Source organism: Anomaloglossus baeobatrachus, chromosome 5 (genome assembly GCF_048569485.1).
Source record: "Anomaloglossus baeobatrachus isolate aAnoBae1 chromosome 5, aAnoBae1.hap1, whole genome shotgun sequence".
NCBI classification, from domain to species: Eukaryota; Metazoa; Chordata; class Amphibia; order Anura; family Aromobatidae; genus Anomaloglossus; species Anomaloglossus baeobatrachus.
The window spans coordinates 241,096,957-241,115,708 of record NC_134357.1 but is presented as its reverse complement, the minus strand read 5'-3'; positions in this window follow the sequence as shown (position 1 = coordinate 241,115,708).

The following is an 18,752-nucleotide window of genomic DNA, read 5'->3' as shown; positions in this document are numbered from 1 at the left end:
GACACCATATTCCTGCACCCATTGTGCAAAAAAATCGCACCATACCACAAGCAGTTTTGATGTGTTTTGGGGTTTTTTTGCCAGGAGGTGTAGATTGGGTGCATGAATATGGTGTAAAAATGTCCTCACCAAATTTGCATCTCTTGGTCCAAAAATGCAAAAAAAATGGTTTTGTTGCCACTTTAGTGTGGTTTTCTGCCAGGAGTTGCAAATTTTGTGCTGAAATGTCTGCACCAGATTCCAGCACCAAATTTGCTACTGGCAGAAAACCACACCTAAACTGTGTGAAAACCGGTTTTTTTTGCATTTTTGGGCCAAGAGATGCAATGACATTTTCACACCATATTCCTGCACTAACTCTATTACCTCCTGGCAAAAAAAAAATCGCATCACCACCGCATCATACCGCATGCAGTAGTGATGCAATTTTTTTTGCCAGAGGGTGTAGATTGGGTGCAGGAATATGCTGTTGAAACTTCAGTATCAAATCTGCATCTCTTAGAAAAAAATGTACGGTTTTCTGCCAGGAGATGCAGATTTGTGAACCAGTAAAGTCAGTGACCTCATGTGATGGTGGGATATCAGGGGAGTTGTATCTTGCTGTACAGATTCTTATATTAAGCTTGGTTCACTGTCTTATTTGTACTGCTTCTGTGTACATTGAATTGTTTGTAAGTAATCACCCCCTATAGTGCAAGGTCAGAGCCTCTTGAGGCGCTTCCGTCCCTGGGTGTGGGGCGAGGTGGGCCTAGAAACCTTTTTGCTTACCTGGGCAGTCAGTCTGTTGGGAACTTTAAGGCTATGTGCCCACGGGAGCTCGTACCTGCGGATACATCGCCAATACGGCCGCAGGTTTACCGCAGCTGCCCGCCGGCATCCAGAGCTATTTTTAGCTGCGGTAGTAGGCTATGTGCCCACGGGACCTTGTTTCTGCGCATTTTGCCGCGGAAAACCTGCGGATTTTTCTGGATTTTCCAGATAAATCCGCAGGTTTTAGCATGTACAGTCACTCCCCATGTTATCCTATGGGACATGGGGAGTGCTGTGTCCACGCTGCGGAAAGTGCAGCTGCCGACCATGCTGCGGATGTAGGCATCCGCATGTATAATTGCATGTCAATTATTCATGCGGAATTACCTGCGGATGTCCCGGCCCTCTGCTATGGAGATAAGAGGCCGGGACGTCCGCAGGTAAGCCGCATGAATCTCCGCATGTTTCCCGCAGCTATTCCGTTGTAATCTAGCAGCTAAAAATAGCTGCGCACACCAGTGGGCAGCTGCGGGAAACATGCGCTCGTACCTGCGGATACATCCGCAGGTACGAGCGCCCGTGGGCACATAGCCGTACAGCGGAATAGCTGCGGTAAACCTGCGGACTTTCATGCGATTTACCTGGGGATGTCCCGGCTTCTATCTCCATAGTGGAGGGCCGGGATTTCCGCAGGTAATTCCTCAGGAATAATTGACATGCAGTTATGTGCGGCTGCGGGATATCTGCAGCATATTCTGCAGCCGCAGATACCGCAGCATGGACACATCACTCCCCATGTCCCATAGGATAACATGGGGAGTGTCTGAACTTGCTAAAACCTGCGGGTTTATCTGGAAAATCCAGATAAATCCGTAGGTTTTCCGTGGCAAAATGCGCAGAAGCAAGCTCCGTGGGCACATAGTCTAAGAAAGAAGGATTGATCCTCTGGGAGAAGCTGGGACGTCTCAGAGAGATGGGGACATTTATGCCACTACTGGACAATTTTACCCTCTGTTTCGTGGCTTATGTTATGGACCATTTTGATTTGCTTAGAATAAATGCTCTTTGGATTGTACAGTCATCTCTCGCTCTGTTGATTGTGTGATATGGGAAAAGGACCCCGTGACAACTGGTGGCAGCGGTGGGATCAACAGAGCGCAGCCTAATGGAGGTCCACCAACAGAGTGAGTACAGAAACTGGACTGCATCCAGTCTAAAGGATAGAGACAAAGATCTGGGCCTGAGCTACCAGGGACTGAGTAAAGAAGCCTTGATTGATCTACTTGTGGGTGAGAGCCAGTCCATCTCCTCCCAGATTTCTGACGGACAAACACTGGGGACGGGGATCCCTGCCCCAAAAAGCCAGTGGATGGTGTGGTTCGAAGAAAAGATGGCAGCTCTTGGCCCAGGTGTATCTCAGGAATATAAGGAGCAGGCTGCTTGCCAAGCACAGAGGAGACAAGAAGCAATGGAGTCCGACAGAGAGAATAATGTGAGTTAGAGTGTAAACCCAGCGATCCAGGAGCCTGTGCGGATCACCCGGGCGGACTTCAAGCCATTTGATGAGGTTTCCGGAGATGTGGAAGGGTTGTTCAAGGACTTTGAGCAGCAGTGTGTCATGAAGGAGGTTCCCCACTCTGGCTAGATGCGTTTGTTAGTGGGACTCCTGAACGGAAGCCTGGCAGAGGCTTATCGCACCATTGACTCACAGCAGAACCGGGATTACAACATTGTAAAGTGGACTATCTTGGATTACCATGCCATCACCCCAGACTCACATAGGGCACAGTTTCGAGACCTCCCATGCACCACGGGGGGATCGTTTAGGATGTATGCTCATAAGATGTCCCAGGCATGTCGGAGATGGCTGGAAGCAGTAGACGCTTTCACTGTGGAAGACGTTATACAGGTATTTCTTATAGAACAATTTCTGTACAAGTGTCCCTCAGAAATACGGGAATGGGTCAGAGAGCACACGCCGTGCACCTTGGATGGAGCTGCAGCCCTGGCTGATGAGGACCTTACTATCCGATCACAATGGAGAGGGCTTCTGGACAATAAGACACAGCCTGCTCCTGCTCTGCAGCCCTCTCCAGTTATATCTGCCCCTCCAACTAGCTGCAGGCTGATGACCACCACGGTTCCCAATCCTGGGCCCCAATAGTTCCGACCACGCCCTGGGAGGATCACAGAGAGGAGATGTTATGGGTGTGGACAACCTGGGCACCTGCAATCCAGTTGTCCCGCAAGGATTCGGAGGGACCCCCACGCACCTCTATATCATCCGGTGCATTTCATCCCGCCTGAGGAAGAGTTACCACCACCTCTACCTGAGTGTACCACTGACCCTTGCACCATAGATGCCCCTGTTGGAGTGTATGGCCTCCGGCCTTTGTCACCAGGTTCTAATACTGCCTTCTCCAGAATGCACACTGTAAGGAGTACGACGCAGAGGAGATGTTATCGATGTGGGCAACCTGGGCATTTGCAAAACACTTGCCCTGTTGGTCGATTGAGGAATGACCTTGCACCAAATCGACCTGTTCATTCTCTACAGCCGAACACAATGGGTAATGAGTTCTCACCCCTTCAAGTTGACTTGCCTAATGATTTAGACACTCATGGTCGGCCACTAGGGGTTGATGGGGTGCGAGCCACAGACCCGAATTCCTCTTACCATCAAAGCAAGCATTTACAGGAGGTTGTGCTGGATGGACAGAGAGTCATTGGATTTTGTCATTCTGGGGCATTTCTCACAATTGCTGATCCCCGGTTGGTTCGGCCATACGCGATACATCATGGACCAGGGATTGTTATTGAATTGGCTGGAGGACAAAAAAGCAATATCCCAAAGGCGACTGTGAAACTGGACTTTGGCGTCAACTAATGTGTGGTTGGGGTGATGGGCAGCCTCCTTGCAGATATTCTGCTAGGAAATGATTTGGGAAATCTACAATGCCGATTTGTGGGTGCAGGAAACACAGTTTGAGTGAAGGAGGACACAAAGGGAAGCTTGTCTTTCCAACCCTATCGCTGTATAAGGGACTACCTACAGCTTCTCCATCCAATATAAGCATGGAAGCCAACACCAGAACGCTGATGGACTGTCCCGGCAAGAAGAACCACAACCACAACCAGAATTCACAGCTGAGCAACATGGACTTAAGTGAAGTGGCCAGAGGTCTGTGTAGACCTCATGGCATACTCACTTATTCAGAAGGAGGGAGAGGTTGTGATGGTGGGATATGGGGGGAGGAGTATCTTGTTGTACAGATTCCTATATTAAGCTTGGATCACTGTCTTATTTGTACTGCTTCTGTGTACATTGTATTGTTTGTAAGTAATCACCCCCTATAGTGCAAGGTTATAGCCTCTTGAGGCGCTTCCGTCCTTGGGGGTGGGGGGAGGAGGGCCTAGAGACCTTTTTGCTTACCTGGGCAGTCAGTCTGTTGGGAACTTTAAGGAAGAAGGATTGATCCTCTGGGAGAAGCTGGGACGTCTCAGAGAGATGGGGACATTTATGCCACTACTGGACAATTTTACCCTCTGTTTTGTGGATTATGTTATGGACCGTTTTGATTTGCTTGGAATAAATGCTCTTTGGATTGTAGTCATCTCTTGCTCTGTTCATTGTGTGATATGGGAGAGGGACCCCGTGACACCTCACCTCAGGTGAGGTCACTGACTTTACGGAGGTCAGGTTACCTGCTATCACAGGTGGAGGGCGGTGGGAACCTCCAGCTGTGACCACAAATAACCTAAGTGATGTCACTACTCATTGCAGGGTTCAGTCTCTGCATGAAGCTCACAGCGGGTGGTGATGTTCTATGGCCGCCCGCTGTCACTTCAGATGTAGCAGAATTGGAATCGTCTTGGGACCTTGTATTACGTCGAACCTGGTCGTTTTTGGGGTTAATAAATTGGTGAAAGAGGTTTTTCCATTTTATTACAATGGATTTCCTAGGTGATTGTATTTACTTTCATTTACAGATTAGTAATGGGGGGTCTCATAGACGCCTCCCACTACTAAACTAGCACTTAGTGGCATATTTAGGCTGCCATAAACCCCCCCTACAATCCCGATTGCTACCGCACCATTAACATGCTGCAGTTTTTTTAGTGTTTTTAAAATGCTTTGAATAAAGGTTTGTTTATTTTACTTATTCTTCCATGGAAGATGCCGTTACTTCACTCCTTCATTTCTATTCATCTAACCCTTTTCTGACTTTCGTTATATTCCACGCTATCAGATTCCAGAGTGTCTACATAAGTGTTAGGCTATGTGCCCACGGGAAATTAAACCTGTGGATTTTCTGGATTTTCCAGATAAATCCGCAGGTTTCAGCATGCACAGACACTCCCCATGTTATCCTATGGGACATGGGGAGTGTTGTGTCCATGCTGCGGATACGTGCAGCTGCGGAACATGCTGCGGATGTCCCGCAGCCGCACGTAATTGCATGTCAATTATTTCTGCGGAATTACCTGCGGAAATCCCAGCTCTCCACTATGGAGATAGGGCTGGTACTTCCGCAGGTAAGCCGCAGGTTTACCGCAGCTATTTCACTGTACTACCGCAGCTAAAAATAGCTGCGGAATCCGGCGAGCAGCTGAGAGAGACCTGCGGATGTACTTGCGGATATATCCGCAGATACAAACTCCTGTGGGCACATAGCCTTACACTGCTACAATCTCCTCACTGTGTAGAATGGAGTTTCGGTGAGCAGCTCCTGCATTTTCCTCACTGTCTAGAATGGAGTTTCTGTGAGCAGCTCCTGTATTCTCCTCACTATCTAGAATGGAATTCTGTGAGCAGCTCCTGCATTCTCCTCACTGTCTAGAATGGAGTTTCTGTGAGCAGCTCCTGAATTCTCCTCACTGTCTAGAATGGAGTTTCTGTGAGCAGCTCCTGCATACTCCTCACTGTCTAGAATGGAGTTTCTGGGAGCAGCTCCTGCAATCTCCTCACTGTCTAGAATGGAGCTTCTGTGAGCAGCTCCTGCATTCTCCTCACTGTCTAGAATGGAGCTTCTGTGAGCAGCTCCTGCATACTCCTCACTGTCTAGAATGGAGCTTCTGTGAGCAGCTCCTGCATTCTCCTCACTGTCTAGAATCGAGCTTCTGTGAGCAGCTCCTGCATTTGTGGCGCCCCTGACCTGGTCAGGCACCACTGAGTACTGCACCCATGCTGGGGACAGTACAATACAGGTAATCCAGAAGGCTGACCGGGGTGTGGAACACAGGCGCATAGTGATCAGGTCTCACACATGTACCCATGAGAGGACCCCTGGGGATCCCAGGAGGGGGAAAAGCCTTGACCTTCACTGGAATAGTGGAGGGGGCCAAAAGCCTCCATCTCCTCTCAAGGGGTGTGGTAGGAGAGTCTGGTTGCTAGGTGGCGTAGGCAAGAACAGGAGAGGAGGGGCAGTGAGTCATTTAGAGCAGAACTCCATAGGGCTCAGTGAGGAGCAGACCTGTGGGGCTGTTGCTGTCTAACAGCGCCCGCGCAGTGGCTACTGACGGGGGAGAACGGTCAACTAGGAGTGCTACCCGAAATCCATCTTCAGCTAAAGAGAGGGCACGGAGTGGGAAGTAAGGAGACTGCTAGAGAGTACCAGGCCCAAACGGGCGGCAGATCCCGAAGCGGAGATAGATCCAGCTTTCTTTTGCTAAACCTGCCGGTGTGGGGCTCTCAAAGCCCACGCCACAACACCACAAAAAGCCGCAGCCACGTAGCCACAGTTAGGGCCCATAGCTCACAGGAGGCAAGAAGCTGGAGTGATCTGGCCCAGGCAACAAGCACACGGCAAACGAAGGGGAGTGAGGCTTCAGCAACTTCCCTGGGTGACCCCCATAGGGACTCAAAGTCGGGGTTACTCCAAACACAAAAAGGGCTAAGGAAGGCGAGTTGGTAGTCACCCTCATAAAGTCAGCCTGAAGGATACCTGGTTCCCACCTGGTTCATCTCAGCTACGCCCGGGCTACTCACCCTGCCATCAAATGTGAGTAAAGCCCTTGAAAGACAGTTCTGCCTGTGTGAGTCATTCTGCGACTTGTAGTACTACGCATCTACACTGGACCCTGGGGCATGCCTCACTCTCAGGAGGCTACTACATCTGACTGCACATATCATCAGCCCCAGGCACCCCTAACCTGCAGTGGCGGTCCCCACTGACCGCAATACTGAGAGTGGCGTCACGATCAAACAGAAGATTTCCTACCAGTGACGGAGATCCAGCTGAGTGGAGTCCCTGAAGGTAATGCACCGACACTACACCTGTGGGGCTTCACATCTGGCGTCACGAACAGGATAAGGACTAGACCTGTTCAGACAGGTGACCATGTGCCTGGGCGGTCCGCTTGAAAAATTGGAAGCGCCGCCATATTGCCACCATGAAAAGCGCGCTGAAGAACAACAGCAGCCCGCGCTGGGAGAAGTTACCGCCCACGAAGAGGTGTGGCTACCCAGAGATCCCCTGCAGAGTTCTGACCTCGCTTGTGAAGAGAGCGGAAGCGTCCAGAGACGTCGGGACAGAAAGGGAGCCAGAAGCCTGCTGCTGGGAGAGGAGCTGCTGAAAGAGGCAGAGCAGAAACTAAACAGCTTGCTACTAGAGGCAACGGCGAGTCCACTGCTGGGAGATCGTGCAGAAGACGGCGCAGAAGAAATGGCGTCTGACCGCAGGAACCCAGAACCAGGCTCCGCTGCCTGGTGGTACCGGGAGCTGGCCCAGTTCTGCGACCGACTGGAGACCCGGGTCGTGGAGCAGATCAGAGAAGAACGAATGGAACTGCTGGAGATGACCGCGGCGGTTCGGGCCTATGAAAGGAGAGCCGCGCGCCGAGTGCCAGACAGGACGGCGACGACGCAGACCCCGATGCTGCCACAGATGGGTGAGTCGAGTGATGCCCCGGCCAGCGCAAGTGCCCCGACCCCTGCTGCCACGTCCGCGGTCCCCGAAGAGGCGTCCGGTGCGGCGACGCTGAAGCAGGCCGCAGCCACGCCAGGTGCGGCCCTCCAAGCCCCGGCGGCCGCAGCGATGCCCTGCTCGGCCCACCGAGACCCGGTCCCTGCAGCAACGCCCAGTCCGGCCCGCAAAGAACCGGCTGCCACCGCGACCCTCATCCGCGCCGCAGGTGTGACGCTGACCCAGGCCGCCGCCCTGCTAGGCCCGGCCCGCCGAGACCCCACCGCCGCAGCAACGCTCGTCCGCGCCGCAAGTGAGGTGCTGAACCAGGCCGCAGCCACGCCAGGCGCGGCCCGCCAAGCCCAGACTGCTGCAGCGACGTCCAGCCCAGCCTGCACAGATCCCATCGCAGCTGCGACGCCGATCCAGGCCGCCGCCATACAGGGCGCGGCCCGCCAAGACCAGGCCACCGCCATGCCAGGCGCGGCCCGCCAAGACCAGGCCGCCGCCATGCCAGGCGCGGCCCGCCAAGACCAGGCCGCCGCCATGCCAGGCCCGGCCCGCCAAGACCAGGCCGCCGCCATGCCAGGCGCGGCCCGCCAAGAGATTGCATCACCATTTTCCCCGGCCTGCAAGGCCAGAGCAGACACCGCTCCCCAGTCCAAAGAGGTCCCTGCTAGGAAGTCCCTGATAGGAGAGGACCCCGAATACTGGAAGCTGAAGGCTGACCTAGAGGCCCAGTTCCCACAAGAGATGGTGGATCGGTATCTGCTCCCTCCGCACACCCCCAAGAGGATTCCAGCAACCCCTGCAGCTACCACGCCAAAGAGTCCCCCGCCTGGGCCTGCCGAAGAAAGCCCATCTCCAGCACTGCCACCAAAGGAGTGCCAAGAAGAACTAAGGGGGAGAGGAGGCCAGGAAGCTGAGGAGCTGACTCAGGAGCCACCAGCAGTGGATCCATGCCCAGAGCCAGAGATGTTACCCTATTCCCGTTGGGATGAGGAGGACTTGACACCGTCTGCTGACGAAGACCAGCCCAGAAACCTCACCTGGGGCCCTGCAGGCATTGAAGTAACAGCCCGGCAAAACCCAGCCCGCAAGACAAGGCGTCGCAACAGAACAACGCTGTCCCCTGCACCACAGTCTCCAGAGCAGAGAGAAGTCACCGCCAGAGACCTACAGGAGAAAAGGTTCCTGAGAAGAGCCAAAGCCCACCTGCCCAGAGGACACCCTGGCAGAAACTTAAAGATGGGAGACACAGTGCAGTTCACCATGCACCAAGGAGAAAGAGGCTGGTATGCCTTAGATGTAGCACCATGTCCCAAAGAAGAAAGAAAAGACAGAGATAAAGAAACAGATGCAGCAAAGGAAACAGATGAAGATCAAGAAAGAAAAGACAAGGAACCTACAGATGAAACTACCTCAGACGACGACAAAGAGCAAGAAAGCAGCAGGTGCCGCAGCCCAACAGGCCCAAGCCCTGGTATGGAGGAGTAAAGGAAAGTAAGAAGTTCAGCAGTTAGAAAGTTAAAGTTTGGAAAGTTTGTTTTGCAACGTTTACGTTTAAGCATGTGCCCACAAAAACTATTGTGAGAAATAAACCTTAAGGCTATGAACTGGCTATAGCCACAAACTCTCGCAGTGTAAATAGTGACACCAGAGGGCACCACCGCCACCAGAGTCAGCCTGTTTAGGGGCTTGGCTCGTCTGCAACCAGGAGGAGCCCGTCCGTATATAGGGCCTTGGCTCACCTGCGACCAGAGAGCATGCCTGTTTATGGGGCCTGGCTCTCCACCACAAAGAGGGTACCTGGTCAGCACCAACTGTGGAGGCCGCCTCTGCATCCTGCCAGAAGAGGCTGAAGGCGCGGATCCACCAGGCCAGGTATACCCTGAAACCACCAGCCCATGTAAGCCGCCTCTACATCCTGCCAGAAGTGGCTGAAGCCGCGGCCAACGTGAAAGGGTTTTGGGTGGGTTAACGGACTTGTGGGTGGAGGGTGGTGATGTATGGTACCTGGTGCTTTTAAAAATGTTTTACATGTTTTAATGTTTTAGGCATTTTTAAAATGTTGTCTTGCAGCCCGAGGACGTGCTGGTGATAACTAAGGGGGAATGTGGCGCCCCTGACCTGGTCAGGCACCACTGAGTACTGCACCCATGCTGGGGACAGTACAATACAGGTAATCCAGAAGGCTGACCGGGGTGTGGAACACAGGCGCATAGTGATCAGGTCTCACACATGTACCCATGAGAGGACCCCTGGGGATCCCAGGAGGGGGAAAAGCCTTGACCTTCACTGGAATAGTGGAGGGGGCCAAAAGCCTCCATCTCCTCTCAAGGGGTGTGGTAGGAGAGTCTGGTTGCTAGGTGGCGTAGGCAAGAACAGGAGAGGAGGGGCAGTGAGTCAGTTAGAGCAGAACTCCATAGGGCTCAGTGAGGAGCAGACCTGTGGGGCTGTTGCTGTCTAACAGCGCCCGCGCAGTGGCTACTGACGGGGGAGAACGGTCAACTAGGAGTGCTACCCGAAATCCATCTTCAGCTAAAGAGAGGGCACGGAGTGGGAAGTAAGGAGACTGCTAGAGAGTACCAGGCCCAAACGGGCGGCAGATCCCGAAGCGGAGATAGATCCAGCTTTCTTTTGCTAAACCTGCCGGTGTGGGGCTCTCAAAGCCCACGCCACAACACCACAAAAAGCCGCAGCCACGTAGCCACAGTTAGGGCCCATAGCTCACAGGAGGCAAGAAGCTGGAGTGATCTGGCCCAGGCAACAAGCACACGGCAAACGAAGGGGAGTGAGGCTTCAGCAACTTCCCTGGCTGACCCCCATAGGGACTCAAAGTCGGGGTTACTCCAAACACAAAAAGGGCTAAGGAAGGCGAGTTGGTAGTCACCCTCATAAAGTCAGCCTGAAGGATACCTGGTTCCCACCTGGTTCATCTCAGCTACGCCCGGGCTACTCACCCTGCCATCAAATGTGAGTAAAGCCCTTGAAAGACAGTTCTGCCTGTGTGAGTCATTCTGCGACTTGTAGTACTACGCATCTACACTGGACCCTGGGGCATGCCTCACTCTCAGGAGGCTACTACATCTGACTGCACATATCATCAGCCCCAGGCACCCCTAACCTGCAGTGGCGGTCCCCACTGACCGCAATACTGAGAGTGGCGTCACGATCAAACAGAAGATTTCCTACCAGTGACGGAGATCCAGCTGAGTGGAGTCCCTGAAGGTAATGCACCGACACTACACCTGTGGGGCTTCACACATTCTCCTCACTGTCTAGAATGGAGTTTCTGTGAGCAGCTCCTGCATTCTCCTCACTGTCTAGAATGTAGTTTCTGTGAGCAGCTCCTGCATACTCCTCACTGTCTAGAATGCGACTTCTGTGAGCAGCTCCTGCATACTCCTCACTGTCTAGAATGGAGTTTCTGTGAGCAGCTCCTGCCTTCTCCTCACTGTCTAGAATCGAGCTTCTGAAAGGAGCTGCTGCATTCTCCTCACTGTCTAGAATGGAGTTTCTGTGAGCAGCTGCTGAATTCTCCTCACTGTCTAGAATGGAGTTTCTGGGTGCAGCTCCTGCAATCTCCTCACTGTCTAGAATGGAGTTTCTGTGAGCAGCTCCTGCATTCTCCTCACTGTCTAGAAGGAGTTTCTGGGAGAAGCTCCTGCATTCTCCTCACTGTCTAGAATGGAGTTTCCGTGAGCAGCTGCTGCATTCTCCTCACTGTCTAGAATGGAGTTTCTGGGAGCAGCTCCTGCAATCTTATCACTGTCTAGAATGGAGTTTCTGTGAGCAGCTCCTGCATTCTCCTCACTATCTAGAATGGAGTTTCTGGGTGCAGCTCCTGCATTCTCCTCACTGTCTAGAATGGAGCTTCTGTGAACAGCTCCTGCATACTCCTCACTGTCTAGAATGGAGCTTCTCTGAGCAGCTCCTGCATACTCCTCACTGTCTAGAATGGAGCTTCTCTGAGCAGCTCCTGCATTCTTCTCACTGTCTAGAATCGAGCTTCTGTGAGCAGCTCCTGCATTCTCCTCACTGTCTAGAATGGAGTTTCTGTGAGCAGCTGCTGCATTCTCCTCACTGTCTAGAATGGAGTTTCTGTGAGCAGCTCCTGCATTCTCCTCACTGTCTAGAATGGAGTTTCTGGGTGCAGCTCCTGCAATCTCCTCACTGTCTAGAATGGAGTTTCTGTGAGCAGCTCCTGCATTCTCCTCACTGTCTAGAATGGAGTTTCTTGGAGCAGCTCCTGCAATCTCCTCACTGTCTAGAATGGAGTTTCTGTGAGCAGCTCCTGCAATCTCCTCATTGTCTAGAATGGAGTTTTTGTGAGCAGCTCCTGCATTCTCCTCACTGTCTAGAATTGAGTTTTTGGGTGCAGCTCCTGCATTCTCCTTACTGTCTAGAATGGAGGTTCTGTGAGCAGCTCCTGCCTTCTCCTCACTGTCTAGAATGGAGTTTCTGTGAGCAGCTGCTGCATTCTCCTCACTGTCTAGAATGGAGTTTCTGCAATCTCCTCACTGTCTAGAATGGAGTTTCTGTGAGCAGCTCCTGCAATCTCCTCACTGTCTAGAATGAAGATTCTGTGAGCAGCTCCTGCCTTCTCCTCACTGTCTAGAATCGAGCTTCTGTAAGCAGCTCCTGCATTCTCCTCACTGTCTAGAATGGAGTTTCTGTGAGCAGCTGCTGCATTCTCCTCACTGTCTAGAATGGAGTTTCTGCAATCTCCTCACTGTCTAGAATGGAGTTTCTGTGAGCAGCTCCTGCAATCTCCTCACTGTCTAGAATGGAGTTTCTGGGAGCAGCTCCTGCAATCTCCTCACTGTCTAGAATAGAGTTTCTGGGAGCAGTTCCTGCATTCTCCTCACTGTCTAGAATGGAGTTTCTGTGAGCAGCTCCTGCATTCTCCTCACTGTCTAGAATGGAGTTTTTGGGTGCAGCTCCTGCATTCTCCTTACTGTCTAGAATGGAGTTTCTGTGAGCAGCTCCTGCATTCTCCTCACTGTCTAGAATGGAGCTTCTGTGAGCAGCTCCTGCAATCTCCTCACTGTCTAGAATGGAGTTTCTGTGAGCAGCTCCTGCAATCTCCTCATTGTCTAGAATGGAGTTTCTGTGAGCAGCTCCTGCATTCTCCTCACTGTCTAGAATGGAGTTTTTGGGTGCAGCTCCTGCATTCTCCTTACTGTCTAGAATGGAGTTTCTGTGAGCAGCTCCTGCATTCTCCTCACTGTCTAGAATGGAGCTTCTGTGAGCAGCTCCTGCATACTCCTCACTGTCTAGAATGGAGCTTCTGTGAGCAGCTCCTGCATTCTCCTCACTGTCTAGAATGGAGTTTCTGTGAGCAGCTCCTGCATACTCCTCACTGTCTAGAATGGAGCTTCTGTGAGCAGCTCCTGCATACTCCTCACTGTCTAGAATGGAGTTTCTGTGAGCAGCTCCTGCATACTCCTCACTGTCTAGAATGGAGTTTCTGGGAGCAGCTCCTGCATTCTCCTCACTGTCTAGAATGGAGTTTCTGTGAGCAGCTCCTGCATTCTCCTCACTGTCTAGAATGGAGTTTTTGGGTGCAGCTCCTGCATTCTCCTTACTGTCTAGAATGGAGTTCCTGTGAGCAGCTGCAGCATTCTCCTCACTGTCTAGAATGGAGCTTCTGTGAGCAGCTCCTGCATTCTCCTCACTGTCTAGAATGGAGTTTCTGTGAGCAGCTCCTGCATACTCCTCACTGTCTAGAATGGAGCTTCTGTGAGCAGCTCCTGCATACTCCTCACTGTCTAGAATGGAGTTTCTGTGAGCAGCTCCTGCATACTCCTCACTGTCTAGAATGAAGATTCTGTGAGCAGCTCCTGCCTTCTCCTCACTGTCTAGAATCGAGCTTCTGTAAGAAGCTCCTGCATTCTCCTCACTGTCTAGAATGCAGTTTCTGTGAGCAGCTGCTGCATTCTCCTCACTGTCTAGAATGGAGTTTCTGGGTGCAGCTCCTGCAATCTCCTCACTGTCTAGAATGGAGTTTCTGTGAGCAGCTCCTGCATTCTCCTCACTGTCTAGAATGGAGTTTCGGGGAGCAGCTCCTGCAATCTCCTCACTGTCTAGAATAGAGTTTCTGGGAGCAGCTCCTGCAATCTCCTGTGTAGAATGGAGTTTCTGTGAGCAGCTCCTGCATTCTCCTCACTGTCTAGAATGGAGTTTTTGGGTGCAGCTCCTGCATTCTCCTCACTGTCTAGAATGGAATTTCTGTGAACAGCTCCTGCATTCTCCTCACTGTCTAGAATGGAGCTTCTGTGAGCAGCTCCTGCATACTCCTCACTGTCTAGAATGGAGCTTCTGTGAGCAGCTCCTGCATACTCCTCACTGTCTAGAATGGAGTTTCTGGGAGCAGCTCCTGCAATTTCCTCACTGTCTAGAATAGAGTTTCTGGGAGCAGTTCCTGCATTCTCCTCACTGTCTAGAATGGAGTTTCTGTGAGCAGCTCCTGCATTCTCCTCACTGTCTAGAATGGAGTTTTTGGGTGCAGCTCCTGCAATCTCCTCACTGTCTAGAATGGAGTTTCTGGGAGCAGCTCCTGCAATCTCTTCACTGTCTAGAATGGAGTTTCTGTGAGCAGCTCCTGCATTCTCCTCACTGTCTAGAATGGAGTTTTTGGGTGCAGCTCCTGCATTCTCCTCACTGTCTAGAATGGAATTTCTGTGAGCAGCTCCTGCATTCTCACTGTCTAGAATGGAGCTTCTGTGAGCAGCTCCTGAATACTCCTCACTGTCTACAATGGAGCTTCTGTGAGCAGCCCCTGCATTCTCCTCACTGTCTAGAATGGAGTTTCTGTGAGCAGCTCCTGCATACTCCTCACTGTCTAGAATGGAGATTCTGTCAGCAGCTCCTGCATACTCCTCACTGTCTAGAATGGAGTTTCTGTGAGCAGCTCCTGCATACTCCTCACTGTCTAGAATGAAGATTCTGTGAGCAGCTCATGCATTCTCCTCCCTGTCTAGAATGGAGTTTTTGTGAGCAGCTGCTGCATTCTCCTCACTGTCTAGAATGGAGTTTCTGGGAGCAGCTCCAGCAATCTCCTCAATGTCTAGAATGGAGTTTCTGTGAGCAGCTCCTGCATTCTCCTCACTGTCTAGAATGGAGCTTCTGTGAGCAGCTCCTGCATTCTCCTCACTGTCTAGAATGGCGTTTCTGTGAGCAGCTCCTGCATTCTCCTCACTATCTAGAATGGAGCTTCTGTGAGCAGCTCCTGCATTCTCCTCACTGTCTAGAATGGAGCTTCTGTGAGCAGCTCCTGCATACTCCTCACTGTCTAGAATGGAGCTTCTGTGAGTAGCTCCTGCATTCTCCTCACTGTCTAGAATCGAGCTTCTGTAAGCAGCTCCTGCATTCTCCTCACTGTCTAGAATGGAGTTTCTGTGAGCAGCTGCTGCATTCTCCTCACTGTCTAGAATGGAGTTTCTGGGTGCAGCTCCTGCATTCTCCTCACTGTCTAGAATGGAGTTTCTGTGAGCAGCTCCTGCATTCTCCTCACTGTCTAGAATCGAGCTTCTGTAAGTGTGTCGCCCTGGGCAAGCTAGGGGACACAGGTCACACACCACCACACCCTACATCCCAGGTAGGAACATCTAAGCTAACCAAAAATCCTTGTTGCCTTCCTCCAGAGGCTGATGATTCACACCAGGGGGTGGGCCAGGCGGTTGGCTCCGCCCACCGAGGAGGTCACAGCTCTGGAGGCGGGAGAGACCAGGCAGATAGCTCAGGGAGGAGCAGGAGTGAGGAGCTAAGTGGAGGAGTTAAGAAAGTGAAAGTGAAAGTAGAAAAGTGGAAAAAGGAAAGAAAGCCTGAAGGGTCCAGCTGTGTGCAGGACAGGTCAGCAAGGTCAGCAACGGCGGTGACTGTCTGGAGGGGGACCGTTTGGAAGTTCCTGGAAGTACCCCGTAGGCTGTGTGCCCGGCGGTCTGGAGCAGTGTTCCGAAGGACAGTCAGCACCAGGGCAGGGGCCTCTCGGACCCCGGCAAGGCTTGGAGTCGCCATAATTTGCCGAATCCGTCAGTGAAGGGGACGTAGATCCCCCAACAACCAAGTCCCGATTGAAGGCAACAGCCCAGCCAGTTAAGAGAGACACCGCCACCGCCAAGGCACCAGTTTCTTAGGGCCAGCGCCTGCGGGCAAAGAGTAGAGCTCCCCCGGTCCAGCTTGAAGCCGGGGAGTGGGTTACCGGTGGGGACCCATCGCAACCAAAAAGTATACAAAGGTGCAAGGAAGAGGGACATCACCGTCACCTACCGGGAGAGCAAGTGCAGCCGTCCGTGGGACCGTCTATCCAGCCGTTTGGTTTACCGTAAAACTGTGTCCACGTCTCAGGCTGAGTGAGTACTACAGTGCCGCAAGGCACAGCGCTGCCCCCGCGTCCCTGCGCCCACCAGGCCCTGCACCTCCCAAACCATCACCAGGCCCCGGGATCACCAACCCCTACCCACGGAGGGGCAACACAACACCTGGCTGCTCCGCATCACCATCACCGGGACCCCTGTACTGAGCAGCGGTGGTGAAATCACCACAACCGTGGGTGGCGTCACGGACAATAAACATTTCCCACACCCAACAAACCCCTTTCACTCACGGGCGAGGAGTGCCGCTCGAGAAGCCCCCGGGATCCGGCCCACCGCTCGAGCCACCACTGAGCAGCAGCCGCCGGACCCGAGCAGAAGGGGTGAGCGTAGTGTCTCTGACACCCTCCTCCCCGCCCGCGACATAAGCAGCTCCTGCATTCTGCATTCTCCTCACTGTCTAGAATGGAGTTTCTGTGAGCAGCTGCTGCATTCTCCTCACTGTCTAGAATGGAGTTTCTGGGTGCAGCTCCTGCAATCTCCTCACTGTCTAGAATGGAGTTTCTGGGAGCAGTTCCTGCCTTCTCCTCACTGTCTAGAATGGAGTTTCTGGGTGCAGCTCCTGCAATCTCCTCACTGTCTAGGAACGGCAACACACATCCGTTTAATTTGTACGTGTGTGGTACGTATTTGCACGTACCGGAGACACGTACACACGGAGACCCATGTTATTCAATGGTAGATGGCACACTCACGTAAAATCACACGGAACGTGTGTGCGCTTTTCTACCTGGACGACATGTCCGTTTTTGGCCGGCAGCACACAGGCACAGACCCACTTTAGTCTATGGGTCCGTGCCTGCACGGACCGCACACGGAGTATCTTCGTGTTCAGCACGTTTCGTGAGTGTGCGTTTTTACACTAGCGATCTTATTTTATTTTTTTTTAAATTAAATTCAGTATACTTTTTTTCTGCTGTTCTCAATCATACTTACATTGGCGCTCGGTTTTTCTTTTCCCCCATACGCAGCTCATACCGCTCCCCGATCACCAGCGCGGCGAGGAACAGCTGTGCAGAGAATACGCGGCAACAATTACTTTGAATATGCCGGAAGCTTATTAATCAATCTCGTATTCCCTGCTTTCCCGACCCACAGACGCCTGTGATTGTTTGCAGTCAGACACGCCCCCCACGCTGAGTGACAGCTATCTCACTGCACCCAATCACAGCAGCCGGTGGGCGTGTTTATACTGTGCAGTAAAATAAATAAATAAATAATTAAAAAAAACGGCGTGCGGTCCCCCCTCAATTTTAATACCAGCCAGATAAAGCCATACGGCTGAAGGCTGGTATTCTCCGGATGGGGAGCTCCACGTTATGGGGAGCCATCCAGCCTAACAATATCAGTCAGCAGCCGCCCAGAATTGCCGCATACATTATATGCGACAGTTCTGGGACTGTACCCGGCTCTTCCCGATTTGCCCTGGTGCGTTGGCAAATCGGGGTAATAAGGAGTTATTGGAAGCCCATAGCTGCCAATAAGTCCTAGATTAATCATGTCAGGCGTCTCCACGAGATACCTTCCATGATTAATCTGTAACTTACAGTAAATAAACACACACCCGAAAAAATCATTTATTAGAAATAAAAAACACTAACAAATTCCCTCATCATCACCAATTTAATAAGCCCCAAAAAGCCCTCCATGTCCGGCGTACTCCAGGATGGTCCAGCGTCGCTTCCAGCTGTGCTGCATGAAGGTGACCGTAGCTGCAGAAGACACCACCGCTCCTGTCACCTCCACGAAGCTAATGAAGGGAATAGCGCGATCAGCTGAGCTGCCACTGAGGTTACTCGCGGCCAACGCTGAATACAGCTGATCGCGCTATTCCCTTCATTAGCTGCGTGGAGGTGACAGGAGCGGCGGTGTCTTCTGCAGCTCCGGTCACCTTCATGCAGCAGAGCTGGAAGCGACGCTGGACCATCCTGGAGTACGCCGGACATGGAGGGCTTTTTCGGGCTTATTAAAGTGGTGAACCAGGGTATATGTTTGTGTTTTTTTTCTAATAAAGGATTGTTCGGGTGTGTGTGTTTATTTAGATTAATCATGGAAGGTATCTCGGGGAGATGCCTGACATGATTAATCTAGGACTTATTGGCAGCTATGGGCTGCCAAAAACTCCTTATTACCCCGATTTGCCAACGCACTAGGGCAAATCGGGAAGAGCCGGGTACAGTCCCAGAACTGTCGCATCTAATGTATGCGGCAATTCTGGGCAGCTGCTGACTGATATTGTTAGGCTGGGGGGCTCCCCATAACGTGGAGCTCCCCATCCGGAGAATACCAGCCTTCAGCCGTATGGCTTTATCTGGCTGGTATTAAAATTGGGGGGGACCGCACGCCATTTTTTTAAATTATTTATTTATTTTCCTGCACAGTATAGACACGCCCACCGGCTGCTGTGATTGGGTGCAGTGAGACAGCTGTCACTCAGCGTGGGGGGCGTGTCTGACTGCAACCAATCGCAGGTGTCTTTGGGTGGGGAAAGCAGGGAATACGAGATTGATTAATGAGCGGCCGGCATATTCAAAGTAATTGTTGCCGCGTATTCTCTGCACAGCTGTTCCTCGCCACGCTGGTGATCGGGGAGCGGTATGAGCCGGGGGAAGAAAAAAACCGAGCGCCAATGTAAGTATGACTGAGAACAGCAGAAAAAAAGGTAAGTATACTGACTTTAATTTAAAAAAAACAAAAAATAAGATCGCTAGTGTAAAAA